The sequence below is a fragment of the Camelus dromedarius genome, chromosome 4, assembly GCF_036321535.1.
Source record: "Camelus dromedarius isolate mCamDro1 chromosome 4, mCamDro1.pat, whole genome shotgun sequence".
In the NCBI taxonomy this organism is placed as follows: Eukaryota; Metazoa; Chordata; class Mammalia; order Artiodactyla; family Camelidae; genus Camelus; species Camelus dromedarius.
This window is the reverse complement of record NC_087439.1, coordinates 93190350-93199776: the sequence shown is the minus strand read 5'-3', so window position 1 is coordinate 93199776 and position 9427 is coordinate 93190350.

Genomic DNA, 9427 nt, shown 5'->3' with positions numbered 1-9427 from the left:
GAGGGATAAATTGTGAGTTCAGGATTTGCAGATACTAACTACTATCTGTAAAATAAAGGACAAGGTCCTACTGTACAGCACAGGGAACTATATTCAATATCTTGTAATAACCTATAATGAAAAAGAATATGAAAAGGAATATACATGTGTATGACTGAATCACTGTGCTATATGCCAGAAACGAACACAACATTGTAAATCAGCTATACTTCAATTAAAAAATTAAAGTTAAAATTAAAAAAAGTAGAAAAATAAATTTAAGCTAGATTGTTTTCCAGTTTTCTGTGGTTTTCATCTTTTAAAAAACGTGCTTAGAATTTTCTTTCCTATGCTATGAAATGAGGATCTAATTTTTTCCCAAATTGTCAATTTTCACACTCCATTTATAGAATAATCTTTACCCGTTGATTCGCAATGTCTTTCCTTTTGAGTGATATAATAAGTTCTTAAATATACTAGGCCTATTTCAGGGTAATGTCTTTAGTTCTGTTGATCTGATTTTCTTGTACGAGAAAATGATGATTTTCTTTCTTTTTCCTTTTTCACTTTTAGAATTTAGTAGCATTTTTTACATTGTTCTAAAAGAGCTATTTGTTTCACTCATTTTTTTCCAAGATAATCTATACTGGTTTTGTCAAGATAAAAATATTGCTTTGCAACTGTATTTGGATTGCACTGGACTGATAAATTAACTTGAAAGACTCTTACTTCTTTACCACATTCTGCCTTCCATCAGAAATGTGACATGTTGGCCCATTTATTCAAGTGTTATTTTTTGTGTCTCATTATAGTTTCTAGCTTTTTAATTTCTCCAACACCTATCTTATTAATTTTATCCTAAGCTTATATATATGTTGGTGCCGTTGAGAATGGTGCTCCTGTTCCACGCTCGTTCTGTCTTCTAGTTGGTTTTGCTGTATGACACAGAGCTACTGTGTTTTTCCCGCTTATATTGTATTGGTCTTTTTTTTTGTTTTTAGTCCAGGAATTCTAAAAGACCTTCAATTGATTCTGTGAACTTTCCTGGGCACAGTATTACGGAGATGCAAGCAATGATTATTTTGCATTTTTAACTCCAGTAGTTATTAATCATTGGGGTGAAGCTTTCTGTGCTTAAAGAGCTTCCAGGACAATTTAAAATAATGATGATGAGAGAGAGAAAAAGGACGCTTTCTCTAGAATTTATGCATATGATTTTGGTTTTTACACTGAAGTTAGTGTGCCATATATCTTATTTCCTAATACTAAATTATTCCTGCTCCTCTAATGTAAATTCAATTAGATTTAAACATTATCTTTTAAAAGATGTTGTTTAATATATTGCAGCAATTTTTTAGTCATTTGTGACAAAGTCTATATAGTTTACTTTCTTATTCTAACTCCGTCAAGTTTGAGTCTTATATTAAACAAGTTTCATCCAATAAACTAAAGCTAACTTTTATTATGTTTTCATGTTCAGGGTCAGTTTGCAGAGCCATAAACTTTCCTTGCAAGCTTACAAAACTCACCGAGAGAACTCTTGAGGCCAGGACACTTGGGGGCAATAGTTCTTTTTAACCGTTTGCATTTCTACATGATTATGGTCTATTGAGGTTTTCTATTTTTTCTTGAGCAATTTTGTTAACATCCTTAGAAGGGAAATCCTTCGTTTCATTGAAAGTCTAAAAGCTTCAACAGCACATCCTGAAAGTAAGTTTTAATCTCTTGTTTGGTTTTATACATCTTTTGCACTGTCTTTTCTCTTTTGATTGATTACATTTGCCAGAGATGGACACATGAACTGAATGTTTGTTTAAAAAAATCAACTGAAATAATTTTTCAATCCTTGTAAATATAGAGCGTTTGTCAAAAGAGAAGAAAGGTGGTAACTTTTTGGATGTGAAGCAAAGGCATCTTGAAAAAGGAGCTTGTTTTCCGTGAACTGAAAGTGTGCTGCTTCCGTGTGGGTCATAGGTCAATAGCCACCGGCTCATTTCAGAATTAAACAGTGTGAGAAATGAACTGTAAGGGAGCACATTAGTGACAGCAGAAGAGAGGGACGATGCGGAATGGAGCAATTATTTAGTGTAAAGAAAGCAAGGACCACGGTGATTAGTAGCACACTTTTATTGTCAGAGTCACTATTTCTTTGCACCTTGACAATAGACCAGTGTCCTAGCTATATGTCTGCAAAACAAATTACCCCCGAAATTTAATGATAAAAGCAATAATTTATTGTGCATATGAATTCTGTGCATCAGCAACCAGGACAGATTAGAGCAGAGATGTTCTGGCTCTATTCCATGGTATTCGGGTTCTCACTTGGAAAACTCAAAGCCTGAGGCCTGGAATCATCTAAGGATGCACTCATTCGTGATGGTTCATGCTGGCTGTTGGCTGAGGGCTTCAGTTCCTTTCTCTACGGTCTGCTCCTTGTAGTCTCTCCCCATGACCAGTGTGATCTTCCTCATAGCCTGGCGGCTGGGTCCCAAGGAGAAGCATCACAAGAAAAACAGGTGGAAGCTGCACCTTCTCTTGATCTGGACTCAGAAGTCACACAGAACCACTCCAACCATCCTCTATTGGTTGAAACTGTCACAAAGCCTCCGGGTTCAAAGGATGGGGAAGTAGATTTTCCTTCAAGATAAGAGTGACAAGGTTTTGGAAGAGTACGTGGCACCAGAAATGATTGCAAGGCCATGACTGTAAAACACAACCTGCCATGACCGAGAAGGTTCCAGAACAACGGCAAAAGATGTAGTTCCTTTCTCTCTCTAGATGGGGGTAAACAAACAAACCAAAATAAAATCAAAGAGTACTTGAAATATCAAGTTGCTCATCAATGCAGTAAGGATGGTAGCTCTTTTAATATCCATCACCCCAGTTGAATTTGCACCTTCCTTAATTCACTTACTCATTTCTTTCAGAATCTGTATCATATGCCAGGCACCACACTGGCCTCAGTGCTGTACTGTGTAGTGGGATGTGGCGAATAACTGCGCTGTGACAGAGTCACAGATGTCTGTTCGTATAAAGGTGGGCACCTGACCACGGCGCCGTGTTCTCCTGAGAGGCTTCAGGTTATATAACTCTGTCGTCTGGGCTCTGCGGTTTAGCCCAGAAGAACATCGCAACCCTAACCGCGGCTCTGCAGGTGAGTCAGGTGAACGTCACTGGGGAGGGACAAAGTGGCGTTGGGTGGTGGCCAGCATGTGGCCGTGTTGAACAATGAAGACGATCCCTAAAGGCAGCAGGGGGCCCCTGGGGACTTCTCAGTGTGAGGGACACGACCCGAGCTGTGCTTTAAAAAAAATTCCTCCAGGGAGGAGGGTGGAAGGTGGATTGGTGAAGCAGGTGCGAGGGAGCATTTGGGAAACCAGTGGAGTGGAGGATGTTGTAACACAGCACACCGCCCACCCTGTTCACCGACTGCGCGGGCGCCGAGCTGCTCGATTCTCTCTCGTAGCTGCTGAGGTGGAACAGGGACGACCAGGAGGAGCCAGGAGAGGACCCAGGGCAGGGCATCCTGCAGCCTGCTGGGAAATTACAACAACCGTGCTGGTCACATGAGAGTCACTGCCAAGTGCTTCCTCGACACCGTGCCGAGCCCTCTGCAGAACTCACCGCTTCACAACCCAGGGAGGTGGGCGTCCATACCTCTCGTTTACAGACGAGCCACCTGAGGTTCAAAGCGGCTGAATCAGGTCCCCAAGATCCCACTGCCACGAGTGGCAGAACCAGGACTGAATGTGGCTGATCGGGCTACTCAAAAGGCCGCCCAAAGGGGAACTGTGGCTTTGTGTTTGCACGTGGACCAGCACTGCTCACCAGGCGGGGTCAAGGCCAGTGAGGTCTCCTCTGGCATGAATTAGGCCACCCCCCACTCACCTACAGGGCAGGCATCCCTGGGAACCCAAGGACGGGAGCAGGAGGCTGCCAGGCGGGCTCCCAGGGAATGGAGTGTTGAACACTCTGTTCCTGAGCGTCCCAGACCAGTGCGAGCCTGTGATCAAGGAGGCAGCAGGAGTAACTCAGGACCGTTGGATGAAACCTTTCTCTCCAAGAAGGGCTGGTGATGGATGATCCCACGACGTGGGGGAGAAAGGGGTTTCACTTTTGCTTTGATGAAGCTGAGGCAGGTCACTGGGGTGGATTTGTCAAGGGAGCACATGGGCAAATACGGAGTCAGGATGCAGGGGTTTGATAAAGATCAGTGACATTTCTTCCACCCTCTTCCCGGCCCCTCCATCTCCAGTAACTTGGCCTCCAAGGGCACAGCCACCTAAAAGGAATCTCTGAACAGACCCTGGCCCACTCTTTCCTGGTCCTTGCCTTCAAGCGTGTGGGGGATGTTGGCGCCAAGGAGCAAGAAGTCAGCGGTGCCAGGCATCGTTGTCTGCGGTTCCAGGACTGTGGCTGCAGTTGGGAGCCTCCTGTTGGTTTCTGAACTGGGCGGCTTGTAACAGAACTGGCTTTTACCTCGCGTGCTTCTGAGCTGGACGGGGCAGCTGGAAGTGGACTTGGCCTCTTGGTTGTCTCCCCTCCAGGAGAAGGTCACACCTCACAGAGCTCAGAGACTCTCTGGGAAATAATTTACTTTCTTGTTCGGTCGACTGGCTTTCTCTGAATACCTGGCTAGGGGGTGTGGGCTGTGAAATCTGCTGAATGGATGGGTGGTGGACAAATGAATTCCACCAGATGGTGAGAGGGTCTTCATGGCCGTCCTTGGGGCAGCTGGGCAGATTACCTGATTCCCTGGAGACCAAGATTGGTTTTTTTTCCAGCATCAGTTTAGCTGTTGTAAGAGGTTGCTATCAAATGTTAGCGTTTTCCAAGTCATGGGGACTATGGTGGTGTGTTTAGCAGTGCAGAACGGTGAGGGAGACAGTCCTGGGAGCTGGGCCTTTGGGGTGATTCTGGCCTCGCCTCTCACGGCTTCGTGACTGCGGACAACTCACTTTACTCTTGGGTGTGTCTCCTCCCCAGCGGTGGGGAGAGTCAGACACTTCACGTTGTAAAGTCGTGGGACTATCTCTGTCAAACACTTCAGCCTCTGCTCAGCACCGTTCTTGGCTCCAAGTGCTCAAAAAAAGAATGTTGCCTGCGATTATTGTGTTGTAAGGTCCACTGCCAAATGCCCTGTTTGACCCGGTGGCCCTTCAGTTTCTGTCAATTTCCTAATAATGGTCCGGTCTCCTCCTATCTCTGTAGGTGAAGGATGATTGAAAGGAAGACACCGAATCATGTGTGTGTGTGTGTGTGTGTGTGTGTGTGTGTGTGTGTGTGTGTGTGAGTATCTCTATTTTCACGAGTTCCACAGAATCGATGTTGAGTTGGATTCCGCGTGTCCGACAGCAGGGGAAGGATTAAGTCATTGTCAATAAGTGTGCACCATGGGGACGGTTATTAAAAACTCGGATTTTTTTTTCAGGAACATTTAATGACATGAAAAACATGTTAAGCAAAAACGCCGAGAAATAAAATGTGAGCTGCAGTACGATCTCATGTATGTGAGATACATGTGCCAAGTAAAGGGCTGAAATGTGCTGTGTTGGTGATTCCGGCTGAGGGGCGGGGCTTTGGGGCACAACACGGTTATGATGTCACCCACTGGTGGTGAAAACTGCCGAGTCCTGGCAGAGCTGATGTTGGTGAAGGCCTCCAGGAAAGGCCTGGAAAAGCTGTCAACTGCATGATTCTCAACACTTCCCAAGTTCCTCTGAGAAGCACGTTTTCCCCCTCAAAGTGTTGATAAAATTGTCTTGAGCCAGTCCACGTAGCAGTCACTGGTTATCTTCACTAAAGCTTGTGCAGAAACAGGAAGGGGGTGGCGTGAGTGAGGACGTAGCTCCTTAGATGCAAAACAAGTAGTTAGACTGGGAAGTGGAGAGGCCGGGCAGTGGGGTCGGGGGGAGAGGGAAGAGAGGAAGGCAGGCGGGGATGAGGGAGGAGGAGGAAGGGTGGGGAGGGGGTGTCGACTGCATCCTGATTGAGATGGAGGGGCCGGCCCTGAGGATGCTCTGATACCTTACCGCTCAGTGTGGTGGTCCCACTGTCAACATCCCTGGGAGTGTTAGAAACAGCAGGTCTCACCCTCTAGGGCACCAGGACCTGCATCTTACTGAGCTTCTGGGGGGAGCTGCACGCATCAGAGATCAAGAGGAACCTTAGTGAGAGTTCAGGTGGCTGGCTGCCTGGCGGGGAGAGGAAGTGGCGGCCTGGAAGGGGAGGGGAAGGTTGGCCAGGCTCCCTGTGGGCTGTTAGCAGCTGCCCCAGGCACGAGGCGGACAGTGGGGGAAGGCTGCTGGCATCTGCTCCAGGTGAACCAGCTCAGCCACATCTCAGACCATTAAGTTGTCAATTATTGAAAGGTACTTCATTTTGGTTCCTGTGGTGTCTGCTCCATATCTACGCTCACTGAGACCAGGAATCGTTCCCGTAACTCAGCTACGACAAAGAACGGAACTTTGCCACGTGCAGCAACGTGGGTGGACTGGAGTGCATTGTGCTAAGTGAAGTAAGTCAGACAGAGAACAACAAATAATGTCACTTACAGGTGGAATCTAAAATAAACAACAAACTAGTGAATATAGCCAAAGAGAAGCAGACTCACAGATACAGAGAACAGTCTAAGGGGGGGAATCATAGGAGGAGGGAGTGAAAGCTCCAAGCTATTAGGCATCAAATCAGCGACAAGGATGTATTGTATGACTCAGGCAACAGAGCCACTATTTTACAATAACTGTAAAAGGAGGATAACCTTTAAAACTTGTGAACCACTATATCGTATGCCTGTAACTTATATAATATTGTAGGGCAACCATACTTCAATTTAAAAAAGAAAGATGAAACAAAAAAGAAACATTCCTGCTCTGCAATAGAGAGAGGAGGGGAACACTCCTGGGTTTATTTGGACTGTTCAGGGAGAGACATTGGCTAAGCTGGCTTTCCCCCAGGAGGACAGGAAGCTCGCCTCAAAAGCAGGTGATTTTCTGAGTCAAGGAGTCCTTACTTGGGTTCTGTATCCCCATCTCTTAGGGAGTGGAAGAGAACTTCCATTTCTAGAGTGACATTGTGTCCTGAAATGTCACAGCAGCCGTGACAGAAGAGAGAACTCAGCATCCTGGGGGCAGTGGGGTGGGGGGGCTTGGCCAGAAAAACCAAGTGCTGCCTTCCTCTGTCTACTTGTGTGGCTTGTCAAACAGACAAGGGGCGCCTGCTGCGGGGAAGAAAGGTTTGCGACTCATTAATAATGTATCACTTTACCTTCTAAATCTTAATCATTTTACATTTTTTTCAGCAGCCTCAGGGCCACCTCCAAAGCTGGTCTCTGACTGATTAAAAGAAACATCGGAGGTGAATGGGTGTGTTTCCTTCCTCTTCGGCCCAAACCACCCCCTCACGCCACCCCTGTTGGTGGGGTACCGGCCCCACCCAGCGCTTCCGGAGGAAGCGGGCTCCGCGGGGAGGTGGACTGCCTGTCCCAGAAAGGAGAGGGGTCGGTGGCACCCGCACCGAGTGGGTGGGGCCGCGAGGGTGCAAAGCCCGGGGCGGGTGCTCGCTTGCCCTGGCATCTTAATCCCACCCTATTGATTGCTTCTGGGCCCTCTCTTTGACGTCACGCAGCGAGACAGAAACTCCGTGCGAAGTGAGCGTTCCTGCCCAAAGTGCACAGACCCAACAGACCCCGCTCGGCGTGGCCTCCTTCCCCGGCAGTAAGAGGACTGTGCAAGCCGCTTCTTTCCTTGTGGTGGAAATGCCAAGGGCCAGAGAAAACCTAGGAAGTTTCCAGAGGAAGCTGGAAACTCAACCCAAGGGAGATGGATCCTGGGGACTAAACCAGACCCCTTGATTTAAAGGGAAGCTTCAGTCCTTGGTAGGCAGCTGGGCAACCTTCCAACCACCCCTCCCCCCAACACTGGGCTGTGCCCCAGGGCATGGAGCCAAGGTCCTGAGTTCCCCAAACTCCCTCCCACCTGGAAGCCTTTCTCCCCCGACAGAGCTCAACTGCCCAGGGAACCCTCCACAGGCTGCACTTGGCTGTTCTTGTCCGAATCTCCCTGGAACCTCCAGCAGCTTTTCCTGTTTCTCCTCCCACCATCACCAGTCAGACTTGGGCCAAGTGTGACCGGATCCCCTTCCCCCACCCTCCACCCTGTCATCCCAGTAGCCCACTAACCTGCAAGAGGGACTTCTATCTTCCTGTTACAAGAGGGCCTGTGACCCCAGGTCCCCTGGGCACCTGTGCACTGACTGGGGCAGGAGGAGCCAGCTCCAAGCACCTGCGGACCCGGACTCTGGAATTCACCCCAGTTAATTTGTTTGACCGCTCGTGTTGCTTGCATCTGCATCAAGAGTGGGTTCCCCTTCCTAATTCTGAAGGGTCTCCTTTTACCTGTATTTGGAAGACGTGTTTCTCCCAGGGCAATGCTTTCTTCTTATTTATTTAAGTGGTATAGGCAGGGGTACAGGGCTAAACATCTGTACCTGGTCTTCGTTCCTTACTTAAATTCCACATGTATAAATAGAGAATTATGTCTAATTCAACTTTAAACAAATACTGTGGTTAATTTTGAGCAATTATTAATGTGTGTGGGAATACGATTTGAAAATTAGTACCCCCAGTCTGTGCCAGGGAGGGTGTTCGCTGCACTGGGCACAGAAGCCCCTTTCTGTAGACTGAAGCACAACAAGGTAGCAAAGATTTGAAACTTGCTTTACCCAAACTTTATTAGAAACTGAAATACCACTCATAGTCCTCCCACCCAGCCCCCCTCCTTTGCACACTTGATCTTTCTACTGGTTAGAATGCTGAATCAATGATGCTGGAAATATTCGTTTGACAAATATGTGAAGATGTGACAGATGTGCTCCCTGCCGTGAAGGAGTTCACACTCCAGTCATGAACGGCACTCGGGCAAAGTGCAGCATATGACTGAAATATCTAACAGGGAGACCTGCCTCCTCCGAGGGGTCAAGGCATGACCCTCTGATTATATTGATTCCAACGTGTGAAGAATGAGGGGGAATCAGCAGATTCCTGTTCTAGGAAAGACCTTCAAACCTCCCGAGAACGTTCACGTCTCTGTTTTCAATTAAGCTGTTTCCCAAAACGAGTTTTCTTCTAGATTCGAGGTCTTGAGGGAAGCAGGTTCTAAAACCATTCACCAGGCTTCCCTGTATAGTCTGAAAATAAGGATTAGCTTTATCTGGCAAAACAAACTGTCTTCAGAATGACTAGTACAATTGTCCTGATTTTCTATCACTGCTGTAACAAATGACCACCACTGTGGTGGCTGGAAATAACGCAGGTTTACAGTTCTGAAGGTCAGGAGTCTGTCTTGGGTCTCTGGGGGTTAAAATCAAGGTGCCAAGGGGCTGCCGTCCTTTCTGGAGGCTCTGGGGAAGAGTCTGTTTCCTCCCTTTTCCAGCTTCGAGAGGCCGCTTC